General features: G+C 39.8%; 1 pseudogene; it reads right to left on the reverse strand.

The window, feature by feature from the left end:
* Positions 1-7,547: 7,547 nt before the first annotated feature.
* Positions 7,548-8,449, reverse strand: LOC103752047 (annotated as a pseudogene).
* Positions 8,450-15,308: the final 6,859 nt, after the last annotated feature.

A 15,308-nucleotide genomic window follows, 5' to 3' on the forward strand; every position in this document is an offset into this window, starting at 1 on the left:
CAAGCTATGTAAGGACTTTACCACTGAGCTGTATTCCCAGATCTGAAGACAGATTTCTTAGATTAAGTGACAAGGCAATTTCAACTATATACTGTTCATTGGAGAGGTATCTGAAACAAACAGCACAGAAAAATTCAAAAGTAATGGGATGGTAAGGTACCTCAGGAAAATGTAGCAAAGTTAAACTCAGAGCTTAATAGTAATATCACAGAGATGGAATTTTATAACACTAAAGACATGAAGTGAAATAGAAGAGCTGTTTGGTATTAATGAGGAATTAAAATAAGAAAAATAAAGTTCTGTAGTTTTATGTCTCCAAAAGATATAATGTTGAGATATATAATGCATAGCCGTAAGGAAAATAAGAAGTTGATATAATCTTGATGTTGTACTTTAAGAAACTGTGACTTTTAGAATCTGATCAGTTAGATATAAAAAGATAACCTAGAGGAATGGAGTAGTTTAATTATTATATTTTAATTTAATAATTGCATTTGATTTAATAATCATATATAATTTTTGTATCTCCAAAAGGATATTGTTATTTCTAAAGTACACTGAAATATTATGAAATTAATCCATGAATATTTATCAAGTATCTGTCATTGCCCAGCACTATGCTAGGCAGCTGATAACACTGACTAGGCTAGCCACAAAAACTGCCAATTGAGTTCTCAGATCAGGCATTCACCTGTTAGTAAAAAATGCAGTGGTGTACCAAACAGATAGATACCTCTGCCCTCAGTGACCCACACACCTTGCCAAGGGAAGGAAAGAAAACAGGCTTAGAGACTGACAGGATAGGAGGCTATTTTAGAAATGGGGTTAAAAGAAGGTGATATTTGCATAGAGACTTTTAAGGAAGAGCTAGCACAAAGCATTGTGGGAGGAGGGGTCCTGCTTAACAGCAGAACAAAATGGGGGCAATATTGTTTTTTACTTTTGGCAAATTTATTGAGTTAAACAGTTTATTAGTCTATGGTTTTCAAACAAACAAAGGTCTAATTTTTTTGTCTATTTCTTTGAGTATATCTGCTGTAGTTTGAATGTAGTTTGTCCCTGTCAAAGTCAGTGTTGAGGCTTTAATATCCTAGTATAACATTATCCATGTGGTAGAAGTCTCAAGAACCTAGTGACAGATGAGAAGCTCATGAGGTCCTACCGTAGGAAGGGATTAATAGCTGTTCTCAAAGGACTGTCTGTTCTCAGGAGAACGGACTGCTGTGAAGTGAGGCACATCAGTCTCCCAGTCCTGTGTGCTCCATTCATTCTTGCCTTGGTTTTCTGCTATCTTGTGATACAAACAAGTGACCTCTCACCAGTCACCAGGGCAATGCTGGACTTGCCAGTGCTCAGTATCATGAGCCAAATGAGCCTTTCTTCTTTATAAAATGCTCAGCCTCAAGTCTTTTTATACCAGTGTAAAACACACTAAGATAATATCCTAATCGTTTTTAATTTCTAAGTGGTTTGCAACTGACATTTTCATTTATGTATTGGCCTAAGACTGAGCTTAAATGAACATCTAAACATTTCCCTTTGTAATTATATTTTTTTACTTACTTTTAATTATATTTTAATTTCATTTTGCTTTCAGCCAAATAATGTAGACTGAACAACTTCTTGAAATCCATGGAAGTTTTCTCTCTGGCCTGGTATATGACACAGTCCTGTTCAATGTCCCCACTCTGCTCATCACCAGTGGTACCAACTTCTGTGTTATATGAGTGGGTGAGCGCTGGCCACACTGATCACTCTTAGTGGCTTCCTGTTGCCTGCAGGGCACAGAGCATTTCCAGCTAGGTTTTCCGAACCACCCACAACCCAGTTCTTTCAATCGTCCCCATCATCTCATGCTTGGGCTCACAATGGATGACTATAGTTAGGAAGACAGAGACCAGCGAGGGCCCATGGTGCAGTTCCACTCAGAGCCTGAGGTTGAGTTCCAGTCTGAAGGCTGTCAGGGTTGAGATCCAAGAATGTTCTAGGTTTCAGTTTGGGTCTGAAGGAAGGGAAAGGGGTAATTGATGTTCCACTCTAAGCCGTCATACAAGATGGTTTCCTCTTAGACATCCTTTGTGTGCCATGGCAGAGTTCTCATTGATTGGATGAGGCTTACCCACATCAAGGAGAGGACCCTGTTTATCTCAGATTCAAATTTAATCTTATCCAGAATAATGGTCAAAGAAACATTTAAAACAATTTTGACCAATGTCTTGGCAGCCCATACTCTAGTCAAGTTCAAATTAACCAATATGTTCACTCACTTAGCTTTTCTTTGAAGTCTCAGATTAAATGTTGCTTCTTTCCAAAAGCCTTACTTGTTCTGCTCCCAGGGCTACATGGGGCTCCCATCCTGTTAAAGTACAACCCCTTTCCAGGCGTTTCTCTCCTTCCACCATGTGGATCCCAGGGATCAAATTAGGTCATCAGGTTTGCCAGCAGTCACTTTTATTTACTGAGCCATTTCACTGGCCACAATATAGTTTTGACCTAGCAAACTTTAAGTTTCTATTCAAAGGCTCCACTTAAAGCTATTGAAACTATTGAAAAAAAAACTTATCAAGTAAAGAGTTGCAAGATAATTAAAAATCCCTGTTTTATGGTTATAGAAAACTGTCTTCCAAGTAGATCGGCTTGTGACTATGTGCAGGAGACCTTCCAAACTTGGACTGTTGGTGTATCCTCACAGAAGGATGAGGTTAGGAGAGTCATTTAACCCTACCTGAGATTTCTGTGAATTCTCATGTAAACTATGGACTGGGGTGATACTATGTCAAGTCTGTGTAAGTTTTTTAGAAGTAAAACAAAATGTGCCAGTCTGCTGGGGGAGGTGTTGACAATGAGAAGTACTATCTGTGTGTGGAAGCAGGGGCCATAAAGTGGATTCAATATCATCCATTCAGTTTTATCTGTGAACCTAAAGGTGCTTTAAATTATGTTTTAAACAGCAAAACAAAAATGAATGCCATGCTGTTTGATATATATGTAAAGTGAGAAAGGTATACCTCATCTTGCTTCTAATTACTAAGATAATCTAAGCCTGTACTTTATTGCTTTTTTCAGGTAGTGGATTGTTTAGAATCAGTGATTACTTTTTAAAATTTTTATTTATTTTTATTTTATGTGTATACGTGTATTGCCTGCATATAGGTAAGTGCACCTGTGTTGTACAATGCCCGCGGAGGCCAGAAAAGGCTGGTCGGATCCCCTGAAACTGGAGTTATGGAAAGTTGTTAGCTACCATTGGGTGCTGGGATTTGAACCCGGGTCTTCTGTAAGAACAGTCAGTGTTCTTAACTGCTGAGCCATCTCTCTAGCTCCAGAATCAGTGATTACTTTTATAAAGGATTATTAGATATGACTCCAACATTTCAGTTGATACATTAAAACTGTAATAAATTAGATTGACAATGTTATAATATGCTCAAAAATTTTAAGAAAAGTATAATAAGAGGCTGTGTAAGAAATTCCACCAGGACAGTAACTTTGCACTCATTCTACGTGTAGGACATTGCTGAAGGATTTGTCTGAGAACTATTGAATCTTAAAGTTTTATGTCTGTGATTTTAAAGAGAAATATTAAATATGGTATTTGAAGTCTCTTTTAAAGACAGAAGGAAACATATTCAAGTTACAAGGTGACATAACTATATCACCAGCTCACATACAGTTTATGCTATTATTTTTCAAAGAGAATCTTTAGCAATTTTTAAAGGTAATGTGAGAATTACCTGTCTTCCTTTCCAGTTGAGTCTGGGTAGGAAAAAAAATCTGAAGTCACCTTAGTAATGAAAATTATGAAGCTGTATTGATAAGGGAGGGGGAATCTCAAGGCTTTTGATCATTTATAGCAGGGAAGAAATGTTTAAAAGTGCAGTAATTACATGGGGGGATAGCAAGAACTCGATCCATTTTTCTCTGCAAGCAAGGAGGTAAACTGCGATCTTGTAGGATGAGAGAAATAGGATGTGAAGGGGATGGCCTTTTGCTGACCAGGAGCATTCCTGAGACAAGTGTGGTGAGAACTCACTAGCTAGGGCAAGACAGACTGCAGGAGTCAAGACGTCTGGAGTTAAAATGGCCAGTGCTGTCCTCAGCCTAAATGCCAAGGTTTTGATATACCCAGGACTGCCAGGGAACGACAAAAGATGATAGGCCGGCCGGCTAAAAGAAAATGCTATCTACTGAGGGCACTAGCCAGAAAAGGCACCAATCCCCCTTTAGATGTTCCACATCTTTTACTTATTACTTCAGATTTTTCTGAAATTCAAGTAATGTAGGTTGCTAGTGTTTGCATCTTGGATGTCCCCCCAAAGGCACATGCGGGTTTAAAAAATCAGACCAGCTCGGTTGTCAGCTTGGCACTGCTGGGAGGTGGTAGAACCTTTAAGAAGTAGGGCAGCAAGGCTTGATGGGAGGTCTTCTGGTAATTTGGGGGGTGCCCTTCCTAGAAGAAGGGGGATCCAGCCTTCTCCTTCATCTTCTCTTTGCATCCTGACCATGAACTGAGTATCTGCTCACCACATGCTTCTACCATGACCAGAGGCTTCAGCAAAGCCCTAAAGCAAGGCTGCAGTCTATGATACAAAACTGTGAATCAAGAACCTTTTCCACTTCCCACACGGATTGTCTCAGATGTCTGATATTGTGATAGAAAGCTAACACAATGTGGGGTAGAGGTACAGGCAACAGAACACTTCCACCCTCTTAGGATCCTGACTAGGACTAAGGAGTAATTGACATAAAACATGATTGGGAGAAAAACATGCAAAATATTTAACGAAAGCGTTAGGTGCCCTGAGAGCCTTCACATGGAAGCGAGGGCGAAAAGAATCAGTTGTTAGGGCTGGAAAGATGGCTCAGTAGTTAAGAGCACTGACTGCTCTTGCAGAAGTCAGAGGACAGCTTGCAGGAGTCAGTTCTTTCCTTTTACCATGTGGGTCTTAGGGATTGAACTCAAATTCTCAGTCTTGGCTACAAGTGCCTTTACCCACTGTGAGACTCTTTCTGGCTCCCAAGTTCTTTTAACATGAACAAAGAATATGCTGAATGGTGTACTTTTTAACTTCCAACAGTAGTTAATGATGAGACCATATTTTATACTCAATTTTAGAAGTATTCTAACACTTTAGTAGTAGTGGTAATGAATTTTATCTGATTCAGGAGTAACTTTAAATATATATATATATGCACTCTCATATATACAATTTGTTGGATCACCCAGAGCACACCCAAGTGACCCACCCAACGCGTCGTCAGCAGTCTCCAGATGCCTCACACTGCTTGGTTGTTACCGACTTCTTCCTCTCCATCAGAGATTAGTCTGTCCTGTTTTTGAACTTAAGTGCAATCATTCAGTACATATTTATTTTTGGCTTCATTCTTTTATTTAACACTGGGATTCATCAACATTGTTTATATAGAAATTAGTCATCTATTTTCAGTCACATGTTTACTCTCAAGGAATCAAACTAGAATTTATCTGAATTACTGTTCATGAAGATTAATGAATTAGAGGTGATTCTATTCTTTGACTATTCTCAAATAATGGTATTTTGTGAACATATTTTGGTGCACATGTCTTTGGTGAATGTCTCTTGCTTACACAGAAAGAGTTGTTCAGTCATAGATCATACACACCTACATTTTGGGAGTTAAAGGATTTTGTAAATCAGTTGCTTTAATTTCTATTCCACCAGCAACCTACAGACATTTTTTGTCCATGCATTTGTTGCCAGATCTTGGTAATTTTAATCTTTATGGTAGGTGTCCTATTTATCTTATAGTTTAAATTTTCATTTTATGCATGAAGAATTGTATTGAGCACCTTTGTTTATATTAATTGGCCACTGAATTTCCTTTGCTAAATTCATCGTTTGTTGTTCAATTTTCCTTTGGATTTCCTGTTGTTTCTTACTGATTTCTAAAACTCTTTTATACATTTTGGGCACAATCCCCCTTTGCCATTTGTATCTATGATTTATGTTTGTTTCCATTTGTAGCTTATGTTTTCATTCTCTCAGAGTGTCTTTGCTGTACATTTAATTTTGTGGAGTCCATCTGGTTGATTCTTTTGTAATTAGTTACTTTTCCTCTTCCTATTTCCCCTAAAATAGGAAGGGTTTCCTTATTTTATGATCCTAAAAATATACCTTTATGACATTTCTAGAAGATTCATTGTTTCATATTTCGCATTTGGAACTTATATTCACCTGAAATTGGTTTTGTTTGTTTCTTTGTTTTATGTATGTGTGTGGTATGAAGTAAGGGATCCTGTTGTGGTTTTTTTTCTTCCAATTTGGCCATAATATATTTTTTTTACTTGAACATCACACCTCTAATACTGTCTTAAAAGGTCTATTATTCTTCAACTACAGTGTACTCTGAAATATAAAATAATATGGTTGTTTTAAGTCTAAACAGATAAATCTTATAGAGATATTTGTCCACTACGAACGTTAATTTAATTTCAAATATGTTTCTCACAAAGCCAGAACACAATCCACAGTGTGAAAAGAAACTGCAATATTTAAGTCTTAGCATTTAATAAAATAAGCATGACATATTGGATTGCTCTTGAATATAAATCAATTTAAGTAAATTGAATATAATTTCTAACAAGTTAAAAATAAAAAAAATAATTTTTATGCTACATCTTGACTAGAACAGTTATGGGCAACATTACCACAGTATGATACAAACCAAACTCTATTAAAATTGTTTAAAGAAGTTGTGGACCTGCGTACAAATGCCACAGCACGAGTGTAGAGGTCAGAGGGCAACCGTGGGCTGATCTTTTTCCATTTACCTTTACGTGGGTTCCAGGGAGCCTGGGTCAGCCATTTCACCAGCCCAGCTCCCAATTTTCACTTCACCGATAACAATGCATCATTTTGAAGCATGTCTTTCAGTAAGATACACTTCCAATTTTATAATGCTATGGAGAAAAAAGACGTTTTAAAATTCACTCTATGAAATTATTAATTATGGAATGACTTCATTTTCTCTTTTGAAGACAGACAAATCCTTTTTTTCCTCAAATATTGACCATTTATCTTTGGCAAATGACTCAGAAAAATGAACAAATCCCTGGCTATAAATACAAACGCATATGGACATTTCTGTACTCTGAGAGGCTGTCTTATGATCTCACCTATACTTCTGGTTTAGACTGTAGCAATTTTTCTCAATAAAGGGCATTAATTTTAATTTCTAAACTTAAATCTTAACTGTTTGTTGTCTTGTTAGTCTTTCTACTTTTCATTTTTGTATTATTTCTATAAATACTCAAAGGAAAAAAATCCACAATCTTGAACCAACATTATACTGGAAGTCTAAGGATACTTAAAAAAAAATCTTTTGTTAAAATGTAAAAACTCTGAAATTACAAAAAGTATAATTTTACAGTATATATCTAATTTATTTCTCAAAAAATTCTGATTTTTTTATATGAGTAATTTTTTTTTTTCAAACGAAAACTCCTGCATATTGATTAAAACAGGATATGTGATCTTGTCCCACTAAAAAGCAATACATTTCATTTTTTATGCTGGTACTTCCACAATTTCAAAGAAGTCATTTGGTGGACTCACGTAACCCCCTTCTGATACCCTATCTTTCTCTTCCTGAAAGTGCACAAACCCTTTAACTTTTCAAGTTGTCTTTTCCGTCTGGGCAATCTTGAGCCTCTTCCTGAGCTTTTTAACCTGCTGTTCTAGCTGATGAATCCTCTACCTCTGGCGCATTGTATCCTCCACAGTATAGTTGTGGTCACAGCAATCAGTCTTTCAGGGGTCTGAAGAAGAGAGGCCTTAGCAACCCAATAGCAGTATCAACCTGGGAAGTGGGAGATGAAGGATGATAGGTGTATGGAAGTGAGCAGCAAAGACCACTGACCAAGACAGTTCTATGGGGGACAGCAGCTTATGGGGGGGGTCAAACCGCTGGACTACCTCTGGACAGTAGTCAGTAGTGGAAGTCAGACATCTTTTATATGCAGTTAGGTGCTTGGGTAACTTTCCATGATGTGGACTGGGCAGTTTAGCTTGGTATTGGTTGGTCTCCCAATAAGCGGAGGGACTTTCAAAGGCTAAGTTTGGATCTGCCATTTTAGAATATTGGGAGCTGCACCACCACTTTAGGAGTGTGTCGGGAACTTAACAAGAGGGAAGTTGTTCTTGGGGCTCCAGAAGTCCTTCCTTCTTATCGTGTGGCTCAGTACAAAGAAACACCGTAGGTATAGCAGTCTCTTTCGGTACCTTGTACTCTCTCTTAAAGCAGTGTGGAGTAAAGTGCTCTGAACAAATACTGCTTAAAGTTTTTTCTTCTGACAGCTGCTTCCCATTGCTTACAAAGACTGGGACGAGTCAGAGGAAACTTGGGGGAAAACACAGACTTACCTGTTGTGTAGGTTTTTGTGGCCGTAAGCAGAACAGGACTGTGCCATCTTTCTGGCCCTCCTCACTTCCCCTCTGCCGCCCAGGAGGCAGGTGAAGGAGGTCCCAGTGCCGTTGCTGACACTCACTGCTTTGGCAGGTTTAGTCAGCAGTTACAGTGGTGATTATGTCACCAGGGAAGTAACTACTGTAACTTGTTTGTTGTTGCATTAGCAGAAACACCACAGGGATCGCCTGTCTCCCATCTTCAAGATGGTGGCGGTAGTTTCTGGCCACCATATTTTTAATAGTAAGATCTATCACACAAAACTTAGTGTGGTGTAATGCATGGTAGCTCGCACCTTTAATTCCAGCATCGGGGAGGAAGAAGCAGGGAGATCTCTGTGAGTTTAAGGCCAGCCTCATCTACATAAAGAGTTCCAGGCAAGCAGGGGCTATATAGTAAGACCCTATCTCAAAAATAACCAAACCAAACCAAAAAAGATTCACTATGTTAAAGGTGTTGATAATCTCCAAATGTATTCTAACTTTTGAGGCCTAAACTTATTAACTTGTCAAGAAACTGAAAAGACCCAAAATAATCAAGAAATTTTTAAAGAAAAATAATTCAGGAATTGTGTTATACTAGATAGCAAGGTGTATTATAAAATCATAACAATCGAGAGACCAGACAGTGTGGATTCAAGAGCAGAGCAAATGAACCAGGAGAAGAGTAAATCCGGTATATGATAACCAACCAGCACACAGCAAGTGAGAAAGAAATGGGTGCCAAAGTCTGATGGCTTTGATGTGTGGTTAAGGCTATAAGGCCCTGACGAAAGGCAGTGTCAGATTCAACCCTGTATTTCTGAAGCACTTGTCAGAGAAGAGCTCTTTGTGTTGAGACTTGAAATCTGGGTGGGAATTAGAGAGGTGAGTAGGAGAGAAATCTATCACATGGTAGACATGAAGAAGTGAAAAGGCAGAAGTGGACAGTGGCTGCCTCCACACATGTGCTGGTGCTGCTGTGTAAACCAAGTGGGCTAGAACATGAAACGGTGGGTAGAGTGAAGTAGTTTAGGTTCATTGATTCAGCCCACATTAAGGAAGAACTTGAAAAACGCAAAAGGGACTCAACATTTGCACAAGCCGTGGAGATGGTGCTAGTGGAGCTGTCCTGTCATCACCTTGCCCCCTGCTCAACAGAGCCCCTGACCATATCACACTCATCAGGCATTTTTGGTAACGAATGGACAAAACTGCAGAATACTAAAAAAGACAGTCTGGGCTCTGGTTGGGGACATCGGATACTTCCTAATAAAGCCATCATCATCTGCTTCTACCTGAAGCATTTCCAGGGCACTGGTGGCTGCTGACATTGTTAACTGCAATCATAATTGCCAAAACATTATGTACTTCACAGGAGAGAGGTTTCATTGAGCAGATTACTGGCTATTATTTCCCATTTTACAGAGCTCCAACAAGAAGCCTCCCTTTTCCTTGCTCTGGTTGTGTTTTCAGGGACAGAAAAGTTTATTTTTTTCTTCATATTTTAGGAGGAGAAGCAGTAATAAATGATACTTTTGATAGCAAAGGTTTAGGTTTCTGCATCTCTGCACATTCAAGGTTAAGTTAATAAAATATTGGTAGAGGTCTAAGATTCCATCTGTTCACTCTCCTGTTGCAGAGAAGGACAAAGTAAATATGTCGCCTGCAAGTTCCACCTCATTGTGCCTTACTAATCACCACTTCCCTGTGACTGCCACCTGTCCTGGCCATGACTCAAAGACCCAGGGGAAATCTCCAGGGAAAGGCGAAGTCCTTCATTAGAGCCTCAACAGGCTTCAGGCTCAGCTCCTCCACTCCTTACTTGAGGCTTTCCTAGAGGGAATGAGTAGACTCTGTCGGCTCTAGTAATGGAGTAAAATGATGCTCTCTTACCCTCTGTCCACAGACATCTGGGGTGCCCCAGTTGCTCACGGGCTCTTCAAGCCAAAAGAGACTTCAGAGATATGACCTAACCCCAGAACTGTGCAGTTGAGGAAACTGAATTTGATGGATGGAGCACAGAAGGATTCTACAGGTTGTTGAGAGGCCAAGGCAGGAACAACACAAAGAGCCCCTCACCCTGTTTTTCTTTGTCTTATTGCCCATCATTTTTTATCCATGGTTTTTGCCTTGCAAATCAAATCCAAATACTTATCATGAAGGAATTTTACCAGGTGTTACATTACCATCACATTCCACATAGTGTAGTCCCTTTACAGCATCCACCCAAAGTGAAACAAAACCGGACTGACTTGAGAGGTTCTTAGTTAAAAAGAGTCCTCTCTAAGACCTGTGATCTAAGACAAAGTTTATACAGAGGCTTGATTCAGAAACACAATGTTTCTTGGCTCCAAAATTCATTGCAAATTCTGATGAGTTTAAGTTTACAGAAAGAGCTCTCAAGCTGACTATCAGATGATGGGCTATTTCACAAGGAGTGAGGCAGAGCATCAGGGAAGCAAAGATCAGGAAATGCAAATGCATGGATGGCTGCCACTCTGGTGAGTGCAAAGTGTGCCTCATGCTGGCCAATATTTGATGGACCATTAAATCTGGAAAGAGCACAGAGTCCAATTCCTCTGGCTTTTTTGTTTTTGTTTTTGTTCTCAGGTAAACCAACCAAAGACAGTGACTTTTAATGGTTTAGTTGAGATTGGTATCTAAGACTCCTGGTCTTATGTCTCCTCTCTTTTTTTCCCTTGATTTACACTAAAAATAAAAGCTTATATAAAAGTGACATAGAATTGTCTTTAGATTTTTATTGCCTAGTATACTAAAATAAGAGAAATTTAATTATTTTTTCAAGGTATACTCACATTTTTTTCCTAACAGTGCATCTGACATGACTGATTTCCCTAATAAAGGCACCACACTGGTTCTTCATGAAGCTTTTGATATTTTTTTTTTCCTGCTTGACTCAAACTTAAAAAAAAAAAAAAAAAAAAAAAAAAAGAAGCAGAGAGAGGATGCAGTTAAATTGGTTCCCAGGGAATATACAGGAGGACTCTATCTGCAAAGACAGTGACTTTAGGTCCTGAAAGACACAGCAATAGTAGAGGAAAAGTAATGCACTTTCCTTCTTCTAAAGGACTCTGGACTTTACTCAGTTAAATTCATATTTTCTCTGTTCTTAAAACTGTTCAGAGGGTTCTATGTTATTAGCTGACAGAATTCTAGATGCCAAATCTGATATGCCTGCCACCATTGTAAAGCCAAAGCAAACACCTGTGGTCTCAGGGTCTGTCCTCTTTGTACCCCAATATGTGTTACATTCCCAGTTGTTTAAGAAAGAAGCCTATGTGGGGTCTCTCCCTCCCCTCATGGGTCATTGGCCACTGGTCCACGAGGACAAAGGGAGCAGAAGAGAGAAATGGGGTCAGGACGGCCAGTGAGCACTGACGGAAGAAAGCCCTTCCGGGGAGGCAGATTCAGTGATACAGCTCTGTTATTCAGTGGGGGTCAGGGAAAATATAGTGTGGAGGCAGCAGCCAAAGCTTCAGCTGATAGGTGCTCATAGTATGCTTTATTTACATGTGGCAGGGGGATCCTATCATCCGACTATAGGGCAATGCCTAATTATCATATGGAAAAAACCTGGGGGTAGTTTTATTTCAGGTAACTATGCCAAAGGTCATGTTCCAAATAAGGTCAGGCATCTTTGCTTGGTGGCACTTTCCAGGTAAGTCAGGCAGAGAGCAGGAGGCTCCTGCTGAGAAAGGGAGTCCTTCCATATAGCGCCGAACCCCTTAGAGCTATCCGGACATGGAGGACTGCAACCTTAGCAGCAGGGACCCCCAACAAGCCTAGACTCGTCTTCCATGAGTGCATCTTTTCTATCACCCATTGTTTCTCCCTGTAAAATACATCCTGACTGCCTTCTCCTTTCCCTCCACCCATCCCCACCTCCTCAATTCCTGTGGTTCAGCCTGCCTCCCAACCATCTCTGAAGATTCTTTCAACGGGTCCCTCTGCTTCTACTCATGGCCCGTTAAAACCCATTCTTCACATAGTAGCCAGAGAGTCCTTCAAAACCGTACCCCAAATCTTGTCTCACTTCCACTCGAAGCTTCCATAAACTTCTCACTACACTGGGGACAAGGAGAGCCCCACTGTGTGTTTATCAGTTCTGATGGGCTCCTTCAGTTCTCATGCCATACCTTCAAATAGGCTCTCTTGACTTTACTTATCTGAAAGTAATCAAATCTCTGCTCCCATTCTAATGATGTTTTCTTCATACTTTTATTTTATAACTAATATTTCCTACGTATCAGTCCAATATGCGATTCTCCCAATTATTAAATTTTTCTTTCTTCTCCACCTATAATGTACTCCTCCAGTATCTACCTTAGTTCCAAATAAACATTTAGAGAGCTCTCGACACATGCATACTGATTATTGAGCAACGCTGGTCCAAGCAAGCATTTCCTACATGCTATGCACAGGTAAATGTAAATCACTCTCATCTTCACCTCACTGTAATTTTCAGAGATAAACTAAATTATTCCCCTATTATAGTCATGAAAACAGCCGTAGAAAGGTTAGGCAATTTCATGAACCCACTTATAAATGGCACAGGTGGAATGTTTGCTGAGGATCCTGGCTCAGGCTCTCACACTATTAAGTCATTCCGCTATGATGACAGAATGACTGATATTTAGGTAGATCCCTCTGACCTGTTTTGTTTAGATTAGAAAACAAGAGTGTTATTAAGGACTATGGAAAAGATGGGCACTGTCCGCTTGGGAATGCCATGGTGAAGATGTCTGTGTCACCCCCTTCCTTCAGTTGGGGCTCCAGTTCCTGATATGCTCTCTGCCTTCTAGTCAATGTTTATAAGGGCAGTCACTTTATAAGAGCAGTAGAGCAGGTGGGGAAGAAGGGGAGAGTCTTTGGGGAGCTACAGAGGAATCTTGGGCCTCATTGACTACATCTATAAAAGGCAGGAATGGTCTGGAAGGTCTACTCTGGGTTTACAGTGTTATGGTTCGGATTCTGACCTTCACTGAGAATTTTTTCAGGTCCCCTATTAGGCTATTTCCCCTGTCCACTCACTCATTACACATCAAGGTTAAAACAACACCATAAATTCCAGACGAGTTTTTGTTATGCCAGGGCACTTTGGCAGAGCTGGCCTGGGCTCAGGACATTTACTTCCCCCTGGAAAATTTGAAAGATGTTCATTCATTTATGTTTATCTAAGAAATAATGACTGAGCACATATTCTGTGTTTAGCATGATGTCAGGTATTGTGTATGCCCCTTAGATATTCATGGGACTGGCATAGAAGGAATTACTGATAAAAGAAATCACACAAGTCAATGTGAGATGACTAGGAAGGTATATGGTGGACTGAGAAAACACATTCATAGAGGCTGGGAAAAGTAGTGTGGGTTCCATAAAGAAACAAACTAAAATTTAAATGATAGCTAGGAGTTCACTAGAAAAACAGGGGTGTCTAAAGGGCACCAGATAGCAAGGATAGCATGGGCAGATTGTCAGGAAGCAGTAAGTACATTCTAGGAGTGAAAGCACAATGTCAGTATTACACCGACAGCAAAGGGGCCTCTACCAAGAAGGCAGAGGAGAGGCTTCCCTAAGGAGGAGGAGGCGGAGCTACGATCTGGCAAAGTGAAGAAGTCAGTGGCTAAAGGCATCTTGGTTGCCCACAGGAGACCATTTTCTACCTGGTCAGAGATCCTCCCAAATGTTCTCCTTTATATGTGAGAAAACTTTGGCTAGGGAAAGGGGCAGTTAAGCTCTAGGAGAGCTGTTCATCCTTTCTGCACAACTGCACTGAGGAGACCTTTTTAGAATCCACAAGAAAGTCTCAATCAGCTGTCAACTGGCTTCAAAGTTTGGACATAAGAAAGCCAGCAAAGAACTCACTGGTGTCATGCCCTTGGCTGGCCGTGTCTCTCCCAGGACGGCTGTGTATACTCTGGCGGCCTTCCTGCAACCAATTATCTAGATGAAGATGTCCAGCATGAATAGAAAGCATGTGCTAGAAAAAGGAGCCAGAGGACCAGGCAGGACCGAAAGCCAGAAGGCATTGCATGCCAATTGTTCTGAGAGAGAAGTCAGAGCTTGCTTTCCTCTAGAAATAACACAGTCGAAGAGGCTGTTGTTACAGAATAAAGTTTAAAAACAATAACTGGAGGTGATTCAAAAGAGTGGTAATAACCTACCCTCCTATTCTATAGTTCTATATGGTTCACGCTGGATCAATAACCCAAATGTCTTACTCCTCAGTAGTTCCCAAGTGGAAAACTCTGCCACAGTTATATGGAGGGGAGGCAAAGCTTTAATTGAAATTTTCTTCAGGAAATTTCAGCCTCCCAGCAATGTGGCTGCTCTGTATTCCCAGGGAAAAGGAGATAATCAGGACAGTTATCAGAAATTCCCAGCAGAAAACCAGCTCTGCCTCCACCTTTGGGAAAGCTGAGATGTAAGGCAGGCCAGCCTGCTCGTAAAGTGTGACTGTTAGTGTGTTAAATAAACATTTTAAAAAGGAACCTGCTGGACAGTTAAGAGTCTGGCATGTGTTTTTGTCCCCTTCACTCAAAGAGCTCAAAATTGGCTTAAGTGTAGTTTAATTGAAAGAATTCACCTCAAGAGTGTGATTAAGTCTGGAAAATATGAGCCAATAGGGGAATTTTTCATAAAGTTACAACTGAGTGGAAATAGTGCTATAATGGAAGGTATTATTTAATGGGAACCATTAAAATTATGTATGTATATCTTTGAACATCAACAGGTAAGTGAGTTACAAGGTTACAGTTCTGTGACAGGTCTCTCGTGATATTATAGGCTACAGGCACAAAGCTCAAATCATTCAAATTCCCAAACAGAATTACAGATAGATTTGAAAATATTGCTGTCATA

This window comes from Nannospalax galili, unplaced genomic scaffold (genome assembly GCF_000622305.1).
Source record: "Nannospalax galili isolate Female #2095 unplaced genomic scaffold, S.galili_v1.0 scaffold146, whole genome shotgun sequence".
In the NCBI taxonomy this organism is placed as follows: domain Eukaryota; kingdom Metazoa; phylum Chordata; class Mammalia; order Rodentia; family Spalacidae; genus Nannospalax; species Nannospalax galili.